Source organism: Bufo gargarizans, chromosome 2, assembly GCF_014858855.1.
Source record: "Bufo gargarizans isolate SCDJY-AF-19 chromosome 2, ASM1485885v1, whole genome shotgun sequence".
Lineage (NCBI taxonomy): Eukaryota > Metazoa > Chordata > Amphibia > Anura > Bufonidae > Bufo > Bufo gargarizans.
In genome coordinates, this window is record NC_058081.1 from 170,829,914 (window position 1) to 170,850,451 (window position 20,538).

Below are 20,538 nucleotides of genomic sequence, written 5' to 3' on the forward strand. Positions count from 1 at the left end.
TAGCCGGACCAGAGCTGGCTGAGCGCTTCTTCCCTGCTGCCTAGCCAGGGCACAGAGGAGATACTGACAGGAAAGGAGCGGACAGCGTGAAGCAGCGCAGCAGGGCAGGGGAGAAGCACTGACTGAGAAGTGAACTATAAGGAGGCCGCACTAGCCACTCATTAGGAGCATTTTTGCGCCCACTTATGGCTGGTAAAAGGTGGCGCCCTAGGCGACGGCCCACGCCCGCCTACTCTTCGTCCCGGACATGGTGCTGGATTTCGGACCCTCACCATTCTGATATTGAGAACCTATCCTGAGGACAGGTCGTCATATCCGTTGTCCTCTCCAGTTCACAAGCTCATGTTTGTGACACCGGTCAGAGTTAAGGGGCTTGTCCAATGTAGACCTGTGTAGCTGCTGCCTTCTGTAGTGGGATGATCACGTTTCAGAATAATACAAGGTATAATGTAGGTGGGTACTCCTGTCAGACTGGTGAAGAAGGATTATGATTCATATTATATACCTGAATCTTGTCATTTTTTTTATTGCTTTTGTAGACTTTCTAGGTGTGACAAAATACAAATGTGTGACAAGATATACAACTAGTTTCAGCAGGACTATAATAAATGTCTTCATATAATTAACAAAAGAGAATAATGAATAATTGTATTCTTTTAGGCTGAGACCACAGGTTCTTCTACTCCGTGATGCAAAACCTTTAATTGACCAAACCAAACCCTTAAACGTGGCACTAATCCTATTCATTAAAGGGAACCTGTCACATTAAACATGGTTTCTGGGATGCAGGCAACATATTACAGAGCAGGAGGGGCTGAGCAGATTGATATACAGCCTACTCTGTATGACTGTGCATATAGAGAGTAGTGTTGTGCACGAATATTTGAAAAGCAAATTTTTATCGCGAATATCGGCACTTCAAGAATTTGCGAATATTTAGAATGTAGTGCTATATTTTTGTAATTATGAATATTCGTTTATTTTTTTTAACGCAGTACACATTAGGTGATCATCCCTCCCTTCTTCTAGCTTGTGGGCCAATGAGAAGGCTTTGTCACAGCTTAGAAACATCCCTATCAACCAATAGAAAAGTTGCCTGCCCCTAACTATACAAGTTGCACGTATTGCGAAAAAATATGCGCATAATTAATTGCCGAAAATTCGCAGGCGCAAATATATTGGAGCACGCTATCTGCATATAAAGCTATTCTAATGTTCTGCCGTGTCAACCATTTTCTCCAGTCTTCGGAAACTTATACCAGCTTGAAAACTGTAGCATAAGTGACACACGCCGGTATTTTGCGCGCATTAAGCGAATAATACATTGACGATTTTCGCAATCAAGAATATAATCTCGAATTCTCAAATTCATGAATATGCGACAAATATTCTACAAAATATTCGTGAAATATCGCGAATTTGAATATTGCCCCTGCCGCTCATCACTAATGGAGATGTTAATAACTGAGGCACACGCCAAAAGTCCAGGTTTACATTTATTATTAAATCTATTTATGCATGAACCGCTACTCAAAGTAACAGTGCATGTGCGAGACTAATGAAGTGTCGCATTAACGGCAGCCATCTTGAAAGAGCCTTATTGGATCCAACACATTTTAATGCATAGAACGATATAAGGATAATAATGAACATGAATAATGAAGATGAATGAATTGGGTTCGTCCACAGCAGGGCAAATCAGATTCGCTCATCAATACGTCTTCCTTTTGACTCCAAAGCCCAGACTGAGCAGGAATTTAAATTTAAGGGGTTGTCCCATCTCCCAGTCTCCACAGCGAGATGGGATTAATCATCGCCCGCACCACATGCCTGGGCTTACGGAAAGAGCCAAGCAGGCCAACACTCCACTGTTTCCGTAACTCCAATTGTATTGAATTGGAGCTAAACAAGCTCTGAAACTTTGTAATGGAATCAGCTAAACTTGCTCTGCTACACTGTTTCCGTAGTTCCCATTCACTACAGTAGGAGTTACGGAAACAGTGGAGTGAAGGACTTCTTGGCTGTTTCCTTATGCCCAGCCGCCTGGGGCGGGCGCTTAGTCCCATTTCACTGTGTAAATGGTGAGATGGGACAGCTCCTTGAATAATATATACGTTATACTGAATCTTCTCCCATAGAATGATATATCAATCTGCTCCGCTCCTCCTGTTCTATAACATGCTGCCTGCATTGCATTGTCAATGTGAATGATATACAGTCATGAATGATAGTAAGATCATTTGAGCTCAGTTAATTGCATTTTTCAACATTTGCACCAAAATGGTCCACCAGCTCTGTACATGTCTGATAATCTTCTAAATACTTCTCATAAATAGTATATGTGCCTAGAGATGGCGTTGCGGATCGCCCGGTGGTTGTTTCACAGCGCTTGGCTCGCTTTCGGTTCGCCGAACAGGAGAACATATGGCGATGTCCGCCAGGACAGCCAATTCAGACATTTCAGCACATGGATACACCCCCTACCCTATAAATAAACCTGATCTGGCTGCCATTTTACATTCAGTATTTTGCCAGTGTAGGGAGAGGTTGCTGTGTGGAGCAGGGACAGACTGTTAGGGATACAAATCGCTAGCTAATAGGGCCATAAAAGTCCTTTCAAGGACTGGTATAGATGTGCTATCTGTGACATACTGAGGGGTGTGACATACTGAGGGGTGTGATATACTTATAATATACTTTCTAACATAGAAAATATATTATAGTGCATTTGTATTGTGCTGCAGTTGTATGCGGTTCTGCTGAGATACTGCAGCTATACAGAGGGACAAACGCTATTAGAACAACTAATTGCAACTGTTGTGATATACCAGTTGCCCCCCAAAAAACTGATTAAGGCACGGGTGTGATATACCTATAATATAATTTATATATAGTGCATATGCAGCATTTGTGTGCGGTTTTGCTGTGATACCAAAGCTATACAAAGGTAAAAATGCTACTAGAACAACTAATTTCAGCTGGTGTGATATACCTATAATATAATTTCTATGTAGTGCATTTGTATTGTGCAGCATTTGTGTGCGGTTCTGCTGCAATACCGCAGATATACACAGGGACAAACGCTACTGGAACAACTAATTGCAACTTGTGTTATATACCAGTTCCCCCCCCAAAAAAAACTGATTGAGGCAGGGGTGTGATATACCTATGATATAATTTCTATATAGTGTATTTATATTGTGCAGCATTTGTGTACGGTTCTGCTGAGATACCGTAGCTGTACAGGGGGACAAATGCTACTGGATCAACTATATTCAACTGGTGTGATATACCAGTTGCCCCCCAAAAAACTGATTGAGGCAGGGGTGTGATATACCTATAATATAATTTATATATAGTGCATTTGTATTATGCTATGCAGCATTTGTGTGCGGATCGGCTGAGATACTGCAGCTATACAGAGGGACAAATGCTATTGGAACAACTAATTGCAACTGGTGTGATATACCTGTTGACCTAAAAAAAACGTATTAAGGGGTTTGATATACCTGCTTCAAGCAAATACTCAATAAGGGGTTCTATATACCTGCTTCCACAATACTGCTCTTCTATAGGGACTTTCTAACAGGGTCATTTTGAATATAGGGACTTTCTCACAGGGTCATTTTAAAAATGATAGGCAAAGGAAGAGGCAGGCCATTCCACAGGGGTGGTAGGGGTCGGGAAGGTGCACCAGGTTGCTCCAGCAGAAACGTGCCGTTAACGACTATCTGTACGAACTCTGCGGCAGGACATCCTAAGTGGGAAGTTGGAGAAGGTGCGTGTGATTACGTCAGAGGATGCACCAGAGTTGGTTGAGTGGCTCACTCAGCCTTCCGCTTCTGCACCCTACTCATCCTCTGTATCTGCACCCTCCTTACTCTCTGCTGTGTGCACCCTCAAAGACACCACCACCACCACCACCATAGCCCCTCCACTTGAGTCAGAGGAATTATTTTCCCATCAATTTCCAGCCCATACCAATGCGCAGCCATTCTTGGCATTGTATGAGGAAGAGGAGGTAGCAAGGCCGCCACCCAGCGGTCTGACGACAGTACCCAGATCAGCCCAAGGAGGGTAGTGCCTGCTGTTGCTGTCTACTCCAAGATCTCTAATGTCAGTGTTGGTGATGGTGACGATAAATGACATGTCAATGGATGTCATGTGGGTGCCCACAAGAGAGGCAGAGGAGGGGAGTTCAGAGGGAGAGACGGAGCAGCAGATAGGGAGGAGAATGAGGAGAAGCAGGCAGAACTCGCAGTGCACAGTAGGCAAACAGCAGACTGCAAATGTATCTGGAGTGAGCCATCCACCATGCTTGGTCACATCTGGCGTTCCCAGGACGCCGGCACATGGCTCCACAGTGTGGGCTTTTTTTTTACATGTCAGCTGCTGACAATAGTGTTGCCATCTGCAGCCTGTGCTGTCAACGCATAGGTCGCGGTAAGCCCAACACTCACCTAGGGACGACTGCCTTAAGAAGGCACCTGGCCTCCCATCACAGAGCCCAGTGGGAGCAACACCGTCAGAACCCACAAAGCCACACTCCCGATGCTCCACATCCTGCCTCTTCTCCTTCTCCTCTCATCTCCAATTTGTCCTCCACTCCACCTTCCACCGTGCCTTCGTCGCATTCATCTGGCAAAAGGCAGGCTTCTGTGGCCCAAATGTTCGAACGTAAAAAGTTGATGACGCCGGATAACCCTCTTGCCCAATGGCTGACCGCCAGCTTGTCGGAGCTCGTAGCCTGCCAACTAGCGCCATATCAACTGGTGGACTCGGAGGCCTTTAGAAAATTTGTGGCCATTGGCACACCGCAATGAAAGGTCCCCAGAAGGGCATCCCAGAGCTATTTGGCCATGTTCAGCGGCAAGTGAATGCATCTCTGGCACACAGTGTCGGTGCCAAGATACATCTGACCACAGACACGTGGTCTAGCAAACACGGGCAGGGAAGGTACATAACTTTTACTGCCCACTGTGTGTACCTTCTGACAGCCGTCAAGCATGTAACCTGTGGCACCCATGTGGATTTGGTGTTACCGCCACGGATTGCACGCAGGCCTGTCTCTTCTTCTCCTCCTCAGCTGACTCCTCCTTTTCCACTGCTACCGCCTCTTCTGCTGCACCCCCCAAGCTCCCTAGAACCTATTCGACGTGCCAGGTGAGACTTTGCCATGCTGTGCTGCAGCTGTTGTTCCTGGAAGCCAAGAGCCACACCGGTCCTGCACTCCTTTCAGCTCTGCGGTCACAGGCCGATCAGTAGCTAACCCCGCTCAATTTGACAGTTGGTAAAGTGGTGTGCGACAACGACGCCAATCTGTTGAGAGCGCTGAAACAGGGCAAAATGACACACGTGCCGTGTGTCCCGAACTTAGTTGTTCAGCGATTCGTTGGCAAACACCCCAGGGTCCAGGACGTCTTGTGGCAGGCCAGAAAAATCTCTGGCCATTTTAGAAGATCTTACACAGCCATGGCTTGCCTTGCTGAGGTTCAGCGGCGACACCACTTGCCCGTCAGACGTCTGATTTGTGACTGCCCGACACGCTGGAACTCCACCTTGTATATGCTTGATAGGTTGCTCCAGCAGAAACGTGCCATTAACAACTATCTGTACGAACTCTGCGGCAGGACAGGTTCTTGAGAGCTTGTTTTTTTTTCACTGCGTCAGTGGCTGCTCATGCGCGATGCATGCAGACTTCTGCGGCCATTTGATGAGATCACCAAACTGGTCAGTCGCAGCCAGGGCACCATCAGTGACATCATACCTTACGCCTTCTTTCTGGAGCGTGCATTGCGTAGTGTCATTGATCAAGCCATTGAGGAGCAGGAGCAGGAAGATGAAAAACTAGCAATGCTGAATAAATTCCCAAGGGGGGCTACTCCATCTGAGACAAGTCAGCAGGAGTCTAAGGAGGAGTCAGAGAAGGATGGTGCCTGGGGGAGAAGAAGGAGCAAGAAGAGCAGGCTTTGAGGGGGACTTTAAACTTTTTGGGGATCCCTGGTGTTGTCCGTGGCTGGGGGGAGGAGATCGAGGATGACATTCTCCTGGCCGATGAGCAGGAGCCATGGCGCTCCACCGCTTCCAATTTAGTGCAAATGGGGGCCTTCATGCTCCAGTGTTTGAAGAGGGACCCCGTATAAAATGCATAAAGGCCAAGGACCAGTACTGGGTGGCAACGTACTTAGACCCCCGGTACAAACACAAAATGGCGGACATGTTACTAGCATCACAGATGGCTGTCAGAATGCAGCATTTTCAGGCCTTGCTGCAAGAGATGCTGCATTCTGCTGTTGCGGGCGCTGGCAGAGGAATTTACACCCACAGCGAAACAGGTGCTGGTACCAATCTTACCGCGCCTGCAGAAGGGCGGTTTGAAAATGTGTTGGTCACTTCGGATATGAGATCATTCTTGCAGCCAACCCATTGACAGCCGCCTTCCAGATCCAGCCTCAGGGAACACCTAGACCGTCAGGTTTCCGACTTCATCGGGTTAACGGCCAATGTGGCTGCTCTGAGAAGCGAGGAACATCTGGACTACTGGGTGTGCAGGCTTGACCTGTGGCCAGAGCTGGCACAATTTGCCATGGAACTCTTGGCTTTCCCCTCGTTGAGTGTCGTGTCCGAAAGGACGTTCAGCGCAGCAGGGGGGATCGTGACCGATGAGCGCACTCGCCTAGCTCATGACAGTGTAAACTACCTCACATTTATAAAAATGAATGAGGCATGGATCTTGGAGGAATTCAACACCTGTGATGACCACATTTAATTGAATTTCCTCATGCTAGCCCACTCATATCCGCACCACCCAGAACAAATAATGGTCCCTGTCTTTTGTAAATACAGTGGCATAAAAGGCCTTTTCTGTCGGGTGAATGCCTAATGTTTGGCACCTCGGAGGAATTCAACACCTCGTGTTATCGAATTTCAACTATTATAATTTGGGGGGTTTTCAATGGGGGGATTTAGTTAGCCATGTTTTTAATCCATTTTTATATTTTTTGTTCTTTTAAAGGGAGTTTGTCACCACATTTTTACATTATAGACCGCTTGCTGTCATGGTCTTACCTCCTTGCTGTTCCCTTCGTTTGACATGTGCTGGCGGCCATCTTGGTTTCTGGGTTTTCTTGTAGCCTCCCACCCTGCGGCTCCTCCTTCCCACTGGGAGGAGCTGGATGCCTAGCTCATATATATAGGAGGTCTGTGGCTTCAGTTCCTTGCTTGGTCCTCCTGTGTTCACATGCTTCCAAGACTGCTGCTGCTTCTGGTTCCTGATCCTGGCCTCGTCTGACTACCCCGTTGGTTCCTGATTCCGGCTTCGTCTGACTACCCCGTTGGTTCCTGATTCCGGCTTCGTCTGACTACCCCGTTGGTTCCTGTTCCTGGCTTCGTCTGACTACCCTTCTGGTTCCTGACCTCTGTCTCCGCAAGACCCTGCTTCGGTTTAGCCATCCGTTCGGACTTTGCTACGGCTTGCTCTTCAATAAAACCTTCTTATTTTCCACTTATCTCTTGTTGTACGTCTGGTTCATGGTTCCATGACATTAGGACCAAGCCATGAATTCTGACGGTACAGGGCCACCCTCGCTACCTACGCTGGTTGCCAGACTTGATCAGCAGGATCACCTGTTGGGTCGGTTCGCTGTGGCGTTGCAAACCCTGCTTGAACGCACGGCTCATTTAGCTTCCGTTGCCGATGGGTCGGTTGTCGCTCCTGGGCCCGCTCCTACTGCCGCTCCGGTTGTTGCGCCAGAGTCTACCCTGACACCTGTTGCTGCGCCTGTGGTGTTTCAGGGTATGACCGGTTCTGCCCCCCTTCCACAGCGCTTTGGGGGAGAGCCAACTCAGTGCCGAGGTTTCCTTAACCAGGTGGGCATTTACTTCGAGTTGCTGCCACATGCCTTTCCTACTGAGAGATCAAGGGTGGGCTTCTTGATCTCGCTGCTCTCGGACAAGGCCTTGGCCTGGGCCAGCCCTTTATGGGAGAACAACAATCCGGTGGTTGCCGAGTTTTCCGGTTTTGTTGCTTCTCTTCGGAAGGTATTCGATGTGCCGGCTCGTGCTGCCTCTGCTGCGAAGCTCCTTATGTCCATCAGACAGGGTTCACGATCCGTAGCTGAATACGCCATTGAGTTTCGTACCCTGGCAGCAGAGGTGGGCTGGAATAATGAGGCTCTGGTCGCTGCTTTCTCTCATGGTCTCTCGGATGCCTTGAAGGATGAGGTTGCAGCTAAGGACCTACCAGTGGAGCTCGAGTCTCTTATTTCTTTCCTGATTTTGATTGACACCAGACTCAGGGAGAGACCTTCCTTTAAGGAGAGCCTGCGGAGGTCTCCTAACAGATTGGCGCCTACGTTTGCTGTCCCACCCGTGCCTCCCTCTCCTCCCACGCCTCCTGGGGATGACTTGTCTGGGGGTGAACCCATGCAGCGGGGGTTTGCTCGCCTGTCTGAGGGGGAGAGGGTACTCCGGAGACGCGAGGGCCGATGCATGTACTGTGGTCTCGGTGGGCATTTTCGGTTGGCATGTCCGAACCGTCCGGGAGAACGCTCGCACCTGAGGTCCTGTCGGGGGCAGATCTTGGGTGGAGTCTCCTCGTCCCCGGTTTCCCGTGTTGACAAACCACTGATCACGGTTGTCCTCTCCTGGGTCGGGGGCTCGGTGACGACCCAGGCGTTGGTGGACTCTGGTGCTGGTGGTTTGTTCATTGATAGAGTGTTCGTTGCCGCCAATTCCATTCCTCTGCAGCCTCGAGGTTCCCCACTGGCTCTTGAGGCGATAGACGGCAGACCCCTTCTGCCGCCACACGTGACTCATGAGACCCTTCCAGTGGGGATGGCCATTGGTGCCGTTCACAGAGAGTCGGTCTGTCTCCAGGTTATTTCGTCTCCACACTACTCGGTGGTCTTGGGGTACCCCTGGCTCCAGAAGCATAATCCGACTTTCGATTGGAGATCGGTCGAGATCCTCTCGTGGTCACCGCAGTGTGGGGCTAGTTGCATCCATGGGCCTGTCAAGTTGCTGTGTACTTCCTCGGACTCTCTGTTGCCTCCTGAATACGAAGAGTACCGGGATGTATTCGATAAGGTGCGCGCGGTTGCCCTACCTCCGCACCGCCCATACGATTGTGCCATAGAGTTACAATCCGGTGCCGTTCCTCCTCGTGGCAAAGTCTATCCACTGTCGGTAGCGGAGAATGAGGCCATGGAGGAGTACGTGAGGGAGGCGCTTTCACGCGGACACATTCGCAAATCCTCGTCCCCGGCAGGGGCTGGATTTTTCTTTGTGAAAAAGAAGGGCGGCGAGTTGAGGCCTTGCATCGATTACAGGGGTCTCAATCGCATCACGATCAAGAACGCTTACCCGATACCCTTGATTTCCGAGCTGTTCGATCGCCTCAAAGGGGCCACGGTCTTTACCAAACTCGACCTGAGGGCGGCATATAACCTGGTAAGGATCAAGGCGGGCGATGAGTGGAAGACCGCGTTTAACACCAGGACCGGTCATTATGAATCCTTGGTTATGCCCTTTGGGTTGTGCAATGCGCCCGCAGTCTTCCAGGAATTCATCAACGATGTTTTCCGTGACCTGTTGCAGCAGTGTGTGGTGGTCTATTTGGATGACATCTTGGTATATTCTGCATCCATGGAGGCCCACATTCTGGATGTCAGACGAGTGTTGCAACGCTTACGAGAGAACAAGCTGTTCGGTAAGCTTGAGAAATGCGAATTTCACCGATCCCAGGTAACCTTCTTAGGTTACATCATTTCCGCTGAGGGGTTCTCCATGGATCCTGAGAAGGTTTCGGCTGTCTTACAGTGGCCCCAGCCCAGTGGGCTTCGTGCCCTGCAGCGCTTTTTGGGCTTCGCCAATTATTATCGGAAGTTCATCAGGGACTTTTCCATGCTAGCCAAGCCTCTCACGGATCTGACCAGGAAGGGCAGTAATCCTCAGGTCTGGCCGCTCGAGGCCATCCGAGCTTTTGAGGCTCTAAAGTCCGCCTTTGTGTCGGCTCCGATTCTGTCGCATCCCAACCCTGGGTTGCCTTTTGTCCTCGAGGTGGACGCGTCTGAGACGGGAGTAGGCGCCCTCCTGTCTCAGCGTAGAACACCAGAGGGTCCTCTGCTTCCTTGTGGGTTTTACTCCCGGAAACTGTCTTCCGCGGAGTGCAACTATCAGATTGGTGACAGGGAGTTATTGGCCATCGTGCAGGCCCTTAAAGAATGGAGGCACTTGCTCGAGGGCTCGGTGGTTCCGGTTCTCATCCTGACGGACCACAAGAATCTGACCTACCTCTCTGAGGCCAAGAGATTGACACCACGTCAGGCCAGATGGGCTCTGTTCTTGTCACGTTTTAATTACGTGGTCTCCTACCTACCCGGCTCCAAGAACATCAGAGCGGATGCCTTATCACGGCAGTACTCCGAGCTGTCCGGGGAGGAGTCGATTCCGACTACGGTCATACCCCCGAATCAGATCCTGGCCGCTATTCGCACCAGCCTGACTTCTCCTCTGGGTGAGCAGATTTTGGCGGCTCAATCTGGTGCTCCCTCTGGGAGACCCAACGGCAGATGTTTTGTGCCTGAGGAGTTGCGCACTCGGTTGTTGCGAACCTACCATAACTCCAAGGCCGCGGGGCACCCTGGAAAGAATCAGCTGTCCTGGGCGGTTTCACGTCTGTTCTGGTGGCCTTCTCTACGTTCCGACATCGCCGCATATGTAGCGGCATGCTCCGTTTGTGCCCAGAGTAAGTCCCCTCGGCACCTTCCGTTGGGCCTTTTGCAACCCATAGCCACCGGGGAGCGTCCATGGTCACACCTGGGGATGGATTTCATTGTGGACCTCCCTGCATCCCGAGGCCATACGGTCATTCTCATGATTGTGGATCGGTTTTCCAAAATGTGCCACTGTGTTCCTCTCAAGAAGTTACCCTCTGCACAAGAGTTGGCCTCGATTTTTGCCAGGGAGGTCTTCCGGTTGCACGGTTTGCCCAAGGAGATTGTGTCGGATCGGGGGAGTCAGTTTGTGTCCAGGTTCTGGCGCGCCTTTTGCTCCCAGTTGGGGATTCATCTCTCTTTCTCCTCGGCCTACCACCCTCAGTCCAATGGGGCCGCAGAACGATCCAATCAGGCCTTGGAGCAATTCCTTCGTTGCTATGTCTCCGATCACCAAGACAATTGGGTTGACCTCCTGCCTTGGGCTGAGTTTGCCAGGAACACGGCGGTGAACTCTTCCTCTGGGACGTCTCCCTTCATGGCCAATTATGGGTTCCAACCTGCCGTGTTACCGGAGGTATTCTCTCCCCAGGATATTCCGGCTGTGGAGGATCACCTTTCCGTCCTACGTGCTTCTTGGGTACAGATCCAGAGGTCCCTTGAGGTCTCTGCGCAGCGCCAGAAACTCCAGGCTGATCGCAGACGAGCGCCCGCTCCTTCCTACCAGGTCGGAGACCGCGTATGGTTGTCCACCCGCAACCTCAACCTTCGAGTGCCCACTCCCAAGCTGGCGCCTCGCTTTGTTGGTCCCTTCCGAGTGCTTCGCAGGGTAAACCCGGTAGCCTATGCCCTTGCGCTTCCTCCTGGCATGCGGATCTCCAACGTGTTTCATGTCTCCCTGTTGAAGCCACTGGTGTGTAATCGTTTCACTTCCTCGATTCCTCGGCCTCGTCCGGTCCAAGTGGGCAATCGTGAGGAGTATGAGGTGAGCAATATCCTGGACTCACGCCTGGTCCGCGGCCGGGTGCAGTTTTTGGTCCATTGGCGTGGTTATGGTCCAGAGGAGCGTTCCTGGGTTCCCTCCGCAGATGTCCATGCTCCTGTCTTGCTCCGAGCCTTCCACGCACGCTTCCCTCAGAAACCGTTCCTTACTCCGCGGAGGAGGGGCCCTTGAGGGGGAGGTACTGTCATGGTCTTACCTCCTTGCTGTTCCCTTCGTTTGACATGTGCTGGCGGCCATCTTGGTTTCTGGGTTTTCTTGTAGCCTCCCACCCTGCGGCTCCTCCTTCCCACTGGGAGGAGCTGGATGCCTAGCTCATATATATAGGAGGTCTGTGGCTTCAGTTCCTTGCTTGGTCCTCCTGTGTTCACATGCTTCCAAGACTGCTGCTGCTTCTGGTTCCTGATCCTGGCCTCGTCTGACTACCCCGTTGGTTCCTGATTCCGGCTTCGTCTGACTACCCCGTTGGTTCCTGATTCCGGCTTCGTCTGACTACCCCGTTGGTTCCTGTTCCTGGCTTCGTCTGACTACCCTTCTGGTTCCTGACCTCTGTCTCCGCAAGACCCTGCTTCGGTTTAGCCATCCGTTCGGACTTTGCTACGGCTTGCTCTTCAATAAAACCTTCTTATTTTCCACTTATCTCTTGTTGTACGTCTGGTTCATGGTTCCATGACACTTGCATAGCGCTGTAGCATAACTGTAGATGATTCAAATGGTACCTTTGTTGTGTTCTTGTGAAGTTCACCCGAGGCAAAAATGGACTTTTATTCATATGTAAATGAGGGGTCACAAGTGCCCAGGTTTGGCGTTCACTTCTTTACTCATATGCACGCCCCAGCCTCTGCCTCTGCCAGTCCTTCTCTTCCCTTGCGTCCTCCTTTTCTCCCAGCGAGATCCTGCGCCTGCGCTCTCCCTTGCTGGGCCGGGGCATGTGCACTGCATCACTATATCAGGAATATTAGATTTAAACTTGGCTATACACATTCAATAGTTCTCAACTCCACTGGAAACATGCACACATGGATCAGATGAGCATACTTGTTTATTTTAATGGAAAGAAGGGAATGGTCTTTTCCGATACATCTGCCGTCAGTAGGCTTCCATAAGTGTTATATAGTCGCCCAATCCCAACCTTTTAACTAATTTGTATGTAGCTTAATTCTATATGTAAACCAAAGTTCAATGATGAACATTTTAATATCCTACAGTCTACACTGACAATGACAAAATCCAGACCATAGTTCAACTGAGAATTTACAGCTGGACGTGAAAGTAGCTGCTCACTTATGGTCCCTCACAATTTGTTTAGTTTTACAGGAATGTGAGGCATTACTCATATACGTTATAATAAGCTGATAAGAGACTATTCACACAGACTCAAAGTTCTGTCAAGGGTATCTCTACTATCACACTGAGTTCAAGGCGTTGCCAGGTTAAGACAAGTATGGCCTTCAACAAACTTAAAAGTGCAACCTCAAATGCTGAAATATCGTACCTACAACGCAGTCACATTATATATTGTAGTCACTATACAGTACTAACAATATCACCACTATACAAGGCCTAGATAATAAAGCCAAACCTTAGCATTACCACTCCAACAGTGACTCAATACCATCATATTGTGAATGCATAAAAATCATATAAATATACAAGTACCAATATCATCACCATACAGTGACCACATATTGTTATATACCAGTTATACACTGGTGCCCTGCAGACTGGGATTACAGTACATTTAGAATGAATGACTCACAGGTGATGTATCCATCTTTTCCACCTGACCCAGTCCACCATGTAGACTTCTTCCAGCCACAAGTTATGTCTGCAGAGTTTGCAAACAAACATGATTGGTTCCTTATTTCTCCACCACCCTACCCATCCTGTTGCTACCCTTATTACTGTACCTACTTTATTGCACAGTGAACCCAAATGCTGTACTTTAGAAATAATGATGTCATAACTATATTTAGTCCCCCCAAAAAGTGCCACATGTGAACAGTATAGCAGCAGAAAGATAGTGCCCCCAACAATTATAGTGCCAAACAGTGCTACAGACATTAATTGTGCTCCAGATAGTAATAGTGCACCACATACTAAAAGTGAACACCTTGTGTTCCATAAAATAATAGTGGCCCCATAAACTACTAGTGATATTCTCAAAGTCCCCAAGCAGTCATTGTTCCCATTTTAGGTCCCATACAGTAAAAGTACTTTTCATAGACTGCTTTCACATTAGCACTAATGATTTATGTTGTTTGGCTCCATTGTAGGATCAGAACAATGAAGAAAACAGAAGTGCTGGATCCAGCATATAACTGAAACTAGTGGCACCAGATGGATCCCATTGACTACAATAGGGTCCATTAGGTTTCTATTAGGGAGGTTTTCATATTACCAGAGAAAATAGTCATGCATGCAGGACTATTTTGTCTAGTATTTTTGATGGACCCAAACTGAGCCTCCCACACAGATATGAGCCTTAGTGAAGCTGTTTTTTCATTGACAGTATTGTCAGACAATTATCTATATTGTATACCGACTACACTGTGAATATAAATCTGGCTACAGACATATTGATACACACATCGGTGTAATCAGGAACATGGGATTTTAACCTCATTGTTGACCATTGTAGAGGTTTTTAATGATCATGTATAAAAGTGAATCAAGTATTAGGTGGTAAGGAGATTTTTTCACCCATTGTGGTCACATGAATGGGTGATCTGGTATTATGTTAATGCCCCAAACAATAATAATGGCAGCTTTGACAACTATATGTCCCCTTTCTGCCACAATACAGTAATAATGCTCTCCTTTTGGGCCTCCTAGAAAACAGTGCATCATTATTAGTACAAATCCCTTTCTGCCCAAAATATTAATAAGAACCCACTTTGAGCTCCCACACAATAAAAATGCCCACCCATGTGCTCCCTAATAAGGAATAGTTCCTGCTCATGGGAAAATCATGCCCCCTCAGTACGAATTCTACTCCCTTTACCCCAATCCTACAGAAAGTGCAGTGAATTCAGTGTCCCTGGGCATTCTGTGTGCGGTTTTGTAAGCAACATGTGGCCTAGAGAATGGCCGTGTCAGGGTCTATGGCTCCGTGCTCTGCCATAGGAAAGAGGTGCTCCCCCTCCCCCTATAAAGGGGAACCGGGGTAAATGTCCATTGTCCAGATCTACAAGGGTGCTCCTGTGGGAATGGGGCCCTAGGTAATTGCCCGCTTCTAATGCCAGTCTTGTTTGGAGTTGAGGAATAATCATGCCTTGAATTATTTGTGTTTATTACTTGTTATGATTATTGATACTTTGAAAAAACATGTTCTCACTTTAAGGGTCCATTCACACGTCCGTAATTTGGGTCCGCATTTCTGGGATCCACATCCACATTTTCGGGATCCACATGAGTTTTTTCGGGATCCGTAATTCCGTTCCTGAAAAAAATAGAACATGTCCTATCCTTGTCCGTAATTGCGGACCAGAAAAGGCATTTTCTATTATAGTGTCTGTGATGTGCGGTCCATGTTTTGCGGATCCGCAATTTGTGGATCTGCAAAACACTCAGGGGCGTGTGAGTGGACCCTTAGGCCTTTTTCACATGACCCTTTTTTTTTCCCATTTACGGGACGTTTTTTGCGGTCCGTATATGGAACCATTCATTTCAATAGTTCCGCAAAAAAAACTGAATGCACTCCGTATGCATTCCGTTTCCGTATTTCCATTTTTCTGTTCCATTGAAAGATAGAACATGTCCTATTATTGCCCGAAAATCACGTTCCGTAGCTCCATGGGTCCAAGTCAATGGGTCCGCAATAAAAACGGAACACATAGAAATGCATCCGTATGTTTTCCGTATCCGTTCCATTTTTGCGGAACCATCTATTGAAAATTTTATGCCCAGCCCAATTATTTCTATGTAATTACTGTATACTGTATATACCATACGGAAAAACGGAACAGAGAAATGAAAACGCAATGAAAACAAAAAACGGAACAACGGAGCCGTGAAAAATGGACCACAAAACACTGAAAAAGCCATACGGTCGTGTAACATTAAAGAGGTTTTTTCTGTTGATCAATGTCAAAAAGCCAAATTATATCAACTGTAGTTCAATGTTCTTATACAGACATGTTTTGACAAAGGGATGAACACTTTTTATTAGAAATATATACAGATGACATAAGTTTCAATTTGACAGATATTTCATGATGGCATGTGAGCTAAGCTCACATTAAACATGATGATAGTTGGGGTCTGTTCACATCACGTTTTTGTCCCACATTTAACATATACTTTGGAGAAATGGAAGCAAATGTGTAGCACTCTACCTTTCCATCCTGTACAGTCCAGCAAACAAGTATACATTAACAGATACCTGTTTTTTTAAATGGAACCCTATGATCTTAGGCTACTTTCACACTTGCGGTAGCTTGTTCCGTCGGCGGAATAGTCTGCCGGATCCGTGCTAACACAAGTCCACCGTGCTGACGGAAGTCCGCTCCGGCCTCATTCACTATTATGAGGGTGGGCATTTATTGGTTCTAATTATGTCTTAATAATATTATTAAAAGTTATATTTTAGTGAATTTCATAAAAATATATATATAATGCTATCACTCATGTATAAACACAACTTATTCGGTAAAAGACTGAAAAGACAGGTACACTTTTTAGGCTACTTTCACACTAGCGTTCGTCGTTCCGCTCGTGAGCTCCGTTTGAAGGAGCTCACGAGCGGACCCGAACGCCTCCGTCCAGCCCTGATGCAGTCTGAATGGAGCGGATCCGCTCAGACTGCATCAGTCTGGCGGCGTTCAGCCTCCGCTCCGCTCGCCTCCGCACGGACAGGCGGACAGCTGAACGCTGCTTGCAGCGTTCGGGTGTCCGCCTGGCCGTGCGGAGGCGTGCGGATCCGTCCAGACTTACAATGTAAGTCAATGGGGACGGATCCGTTTGAAGATGCCACAATATGGCTCAATCTTCAGTCGGATCCGTCCCCCATTGACTTTACATTGAAAGTCTGGACGGATCCGTACGAGGCTATTTTCACACTTAGCTGTTATATGCTAAAATAATGCAGACGCATCCGTTCTGAACGGAGCCTCCGTCTGCATTATTATGATCGGATCCGTTCAGAACGGATCCGATCGAACGCTAGTGTGAAAGTAGCCTTAACTAGACATATGATTGCAAAAAAAAAAAAAGGAAAATGCAGCAAAAAAGGCAAGTAATGGCAAAAGCACTAAAATAAATGAGTGAAACCAGCCTTAATAAACTCTTGAGGAATTCTTGAGACATTTATAGCATATATACAGGATGTGAGTCCCAACTCTGGAGCTCCAACCTTCCTGCAGAAAGAGGATGAATCAATGGAGGTATGAAAACGATGTGCTGTCCTGAAGATAGATTGTGGTCCCACCCCTGGGACCTGTTTCTATGAGACATTTCTGGTATGTTATGTGGTTCTGCCATAAATGTTTACGGTGAGAATACATCTTTAATAAACTTGAATAACCAATAGGCCAATATGTTCTAGTACTGATAATATCACATTCCACTATGCTGTTTTTTCTTTTCAAATACCTTGCCAGACCTGTTGTGTCATATATTAATCACTTGTGGCATGTGGCTCTAGGAACGCGGCGCACACCCTGGAGTGTCCCTGTTACATAATTGCACTTCTACCTTCCTTCATTTGATAAATCTCAGCCTTATAACAGCATTTGCAGTAAACTGGACAAGAGAATTATGTTCTTTGTACGATGTTTGTTAAAAGATGCTGTAATAAGTTGTGTCCCGTCTCAAGTGTAAAGGATCTTACATGGTTGTAAGCAACATTAATCCTGTGTACAAAGTAATAGATTTTTTTCACAAAGGCAAAACCTGCAGCCGGTAAGGAAAGCCTTAATGTCCTATCACTAAACACAAACATAGAAGATGCTAATAAGCCTTCATGAACAAATAAAAGACAATAAGTTTGGTGGGACATCCTCCCCCCCCCCCTTCCCTCGCCAAACACCCCCATTTTGGGAAAGTGGTGAGGCTGGCAGAAAACCGCCACTTTGCAACTCCCCCCCCCCCCCACAAAAGTGGCATCTCCTAATGATAAATCAGGGCCCATAATCTACTCATAACCACTTTTATATCCTCTTAATCACAACTGCATGTCATTTGTGTAATGCCGGTCATTACTGACTTCCAGTTACTGTAAAAATATAAAAGATATACATGGAATAGGAAGTAATGAGCTTGCCAAACTGCTAGGTAAGGGTGGGGTGGGGTTGAGTGGAAAAATACCTTTTGTGTAGATTATATCATCCAGAGTAGTGTGAATATGAACTGTTATTCTGCTAGGTTCTGCCCCTGCAAGTGCACTGGAGGTGGATCTGAGCTAAGAAGTGCTGCCATAGGGAAGTGAGTGGACGATGGGGGTGGTAGTTGTAGCTTTGAATGTGATGGTACTACTCCCATGCAGTGAAAGGAGGGCGCATTCTATCTTCCCTTGGGGCACACCCCGGTATTGGGGATCCTGCCTGGTGGTAGTTCGGGTAGATGGATTAATTGGGTGCAAGGCAGGATCAGTGGATACTGAAGACAATAATCAGGATGTTGGTTGTAATAAACAAAGTCTCTCTTTACTAGGTTGATGAAAGGGATTGTAGTACAAGTAGCAGCAAGGCACAGTTCCAAAGTACATCACAGTGTAATACCGCAGCGGTGGTCATACATACACACTATAGAAAAAAGCACCAGCCTATGTGAGCTCCCACGGCCCTGGCCACCAGAGAGGCCGACACTTTTTCTGGTAGTGTGCAAGCATGGCCAACGCTGATGGATTGCAGAGTGGTTGTAACCATAGAAACGAGCAGTTTATAATGTGATGGAAAAATGAATCCAGGCAGCTCAGGAGACAATATGGACAATCACAATACATTAGTAAGTGCCTTGTATTAACTTTCTCTACATGATAAATGCTATTTTCTGAAGTGACAGAACCCCTTTAAAGCTCCATCACAGAGTTTTTCACAAATAGCACTGAAATAACGTTCTCCTGAATGGAAGCCTAACAGGTCCAATTATAGTCTCCCTTCCTGTCGGTTATGTGCCGTATCTGGCACTTCCTTTATTTTAATTCTTCTGCCGCTATAATAGAGAAAAAATTAAATAAAAAATAGTGCTGATCTGAAGGAGCCCTAAGGGTCCATTCACACGTCCGCAATTCTGTTCCGCATTTTGCGGAATGGAATTGCGGACCCATTCATTTCTATGGGGCCGCACGATGTGCAGCCCGACTCCGGAAATGCGGACCCGCACTTCCGGGTCCGCAATTCCGATCCCTTAAAAAATAGAACATGTCCTATTATTGTCCGCAATTGCGGACAAGATTAGGCATTTTCTATAAAGTGCCGGCGATGTGCGGTCCGCAAAATGCAGAACGCACATTGCCGGTGTCCGTGTTTTGCGGATCCGCGGATCTTAAAACACACACGGATGTGTGAATGGACCCTAACTTTATTAAGAGTAATTAACCCTTTGCAGAAGTCCTTCTGGGGTACTGCATCTGTATTGAGCTGCTTCGTAGCCCCGCCCCTTTGTTACGTGTGACAGCTGTGGTTGGTCTCCTGGTTGGATGCTACTGCTATCACTCTGAAGCAGCTCAATGCAGAAAGAAAATATCAAGTTACAGAGAAGCTCCACCTCCTGAGCACTTGCAGGAGCAAAATGTGGCAGAAAAAAAATCATATTCACACTACTCCTTTTTTTGTGTAGCTTATATTATTTTTTTACTGCTCTCCCCAATTCCTACCTAGTGCTATCAGCAGTGTAGCAAATACTGTACTGCAGTGATGTCAGTATACAATAAGTACTGTATGTCAAGTAAGAATAATATACAGAGAATAATAATACATGCAATGAAAATGGGAAAAAGCACATTTAACACAGTATAGACTGCATTGAATATTCATTGTACATACTGCATTCCCAGTATACTATTCTCATGGGATATAATGTACTGTCCTGCTAGTAAAGTTCTTACCGTAAGGAGAGTATAAATGAAATATGTATACCATGAAGATATGGAACTGTATGTTTACTATCTTGACTGTGTATACTTTCTGCAGTCTGTCCTCGCTGTATAAAGTGTGCATTGTAGCCACTGTAAGGACTTTACAGTCATGGCAATTTATCAGGAATATTTGGTAAAAGTGTGTATTATGACAAACCCATATAATAACATTTGCAAAGACAGGTGCACTCTGCGGTCTTACTAAACCCTCATACTGATGTTAAAATTGAGAGATTAGTCAACATATCCTACTGTGGAGGACATGTCTGAGCCCGAGCACCGCGCCAAGGTTTCTCAAGTAGCCCGGGACCTAACACTCTCCTACCTGAGCCGTATGGGCGATACCAGGAGCCAGTGGGCAAATTACAGGAGCATGAGGCCGACTCACAAACAGCTCACCAGTTACCTCCAGCATGTAACCATGCTTACAATGGGAGGAGGGAGGAGTCTGCGAGTCCCACTCAAGACTGGCTGGTATGGCCCAGGCCTCACAGGTGCACCTAAATGTGGCCTGTGGATGGAAAACAGGCACATTTAAATTGGAGTTTATACACCTCCAAGCATTTTTGCTGGGGATCGCCATTAGAAACGGGCTACAAGTGTAGTATTTGCTCCCCTGTATAGACATGCACAACTGCATATGGCTTTGAGCACTTCCTGCTTGTTTAACACCACGCCATTTTTTCTTATGACAAACCCAGTCATAAGGCAATCCATGACCCACCCACCGCACCCCTGGCAAAATC

At 47.3% G+C, this 20,538-nt stretch overlaps 1 protein-coding gene across 3 annotated transcripts in view; it reads left to right on the forward strand.

The window, feature by feature from the left end:
- The window catches only part of LOC122927654 (myocardial zonula adherens protein), a 124,669-nt gene that overhangs the window by 18,313 nt on the left and 85,818 nt on the right, over nt 1-20,538 (forward strand). The window lies entirely within an intron of this gene.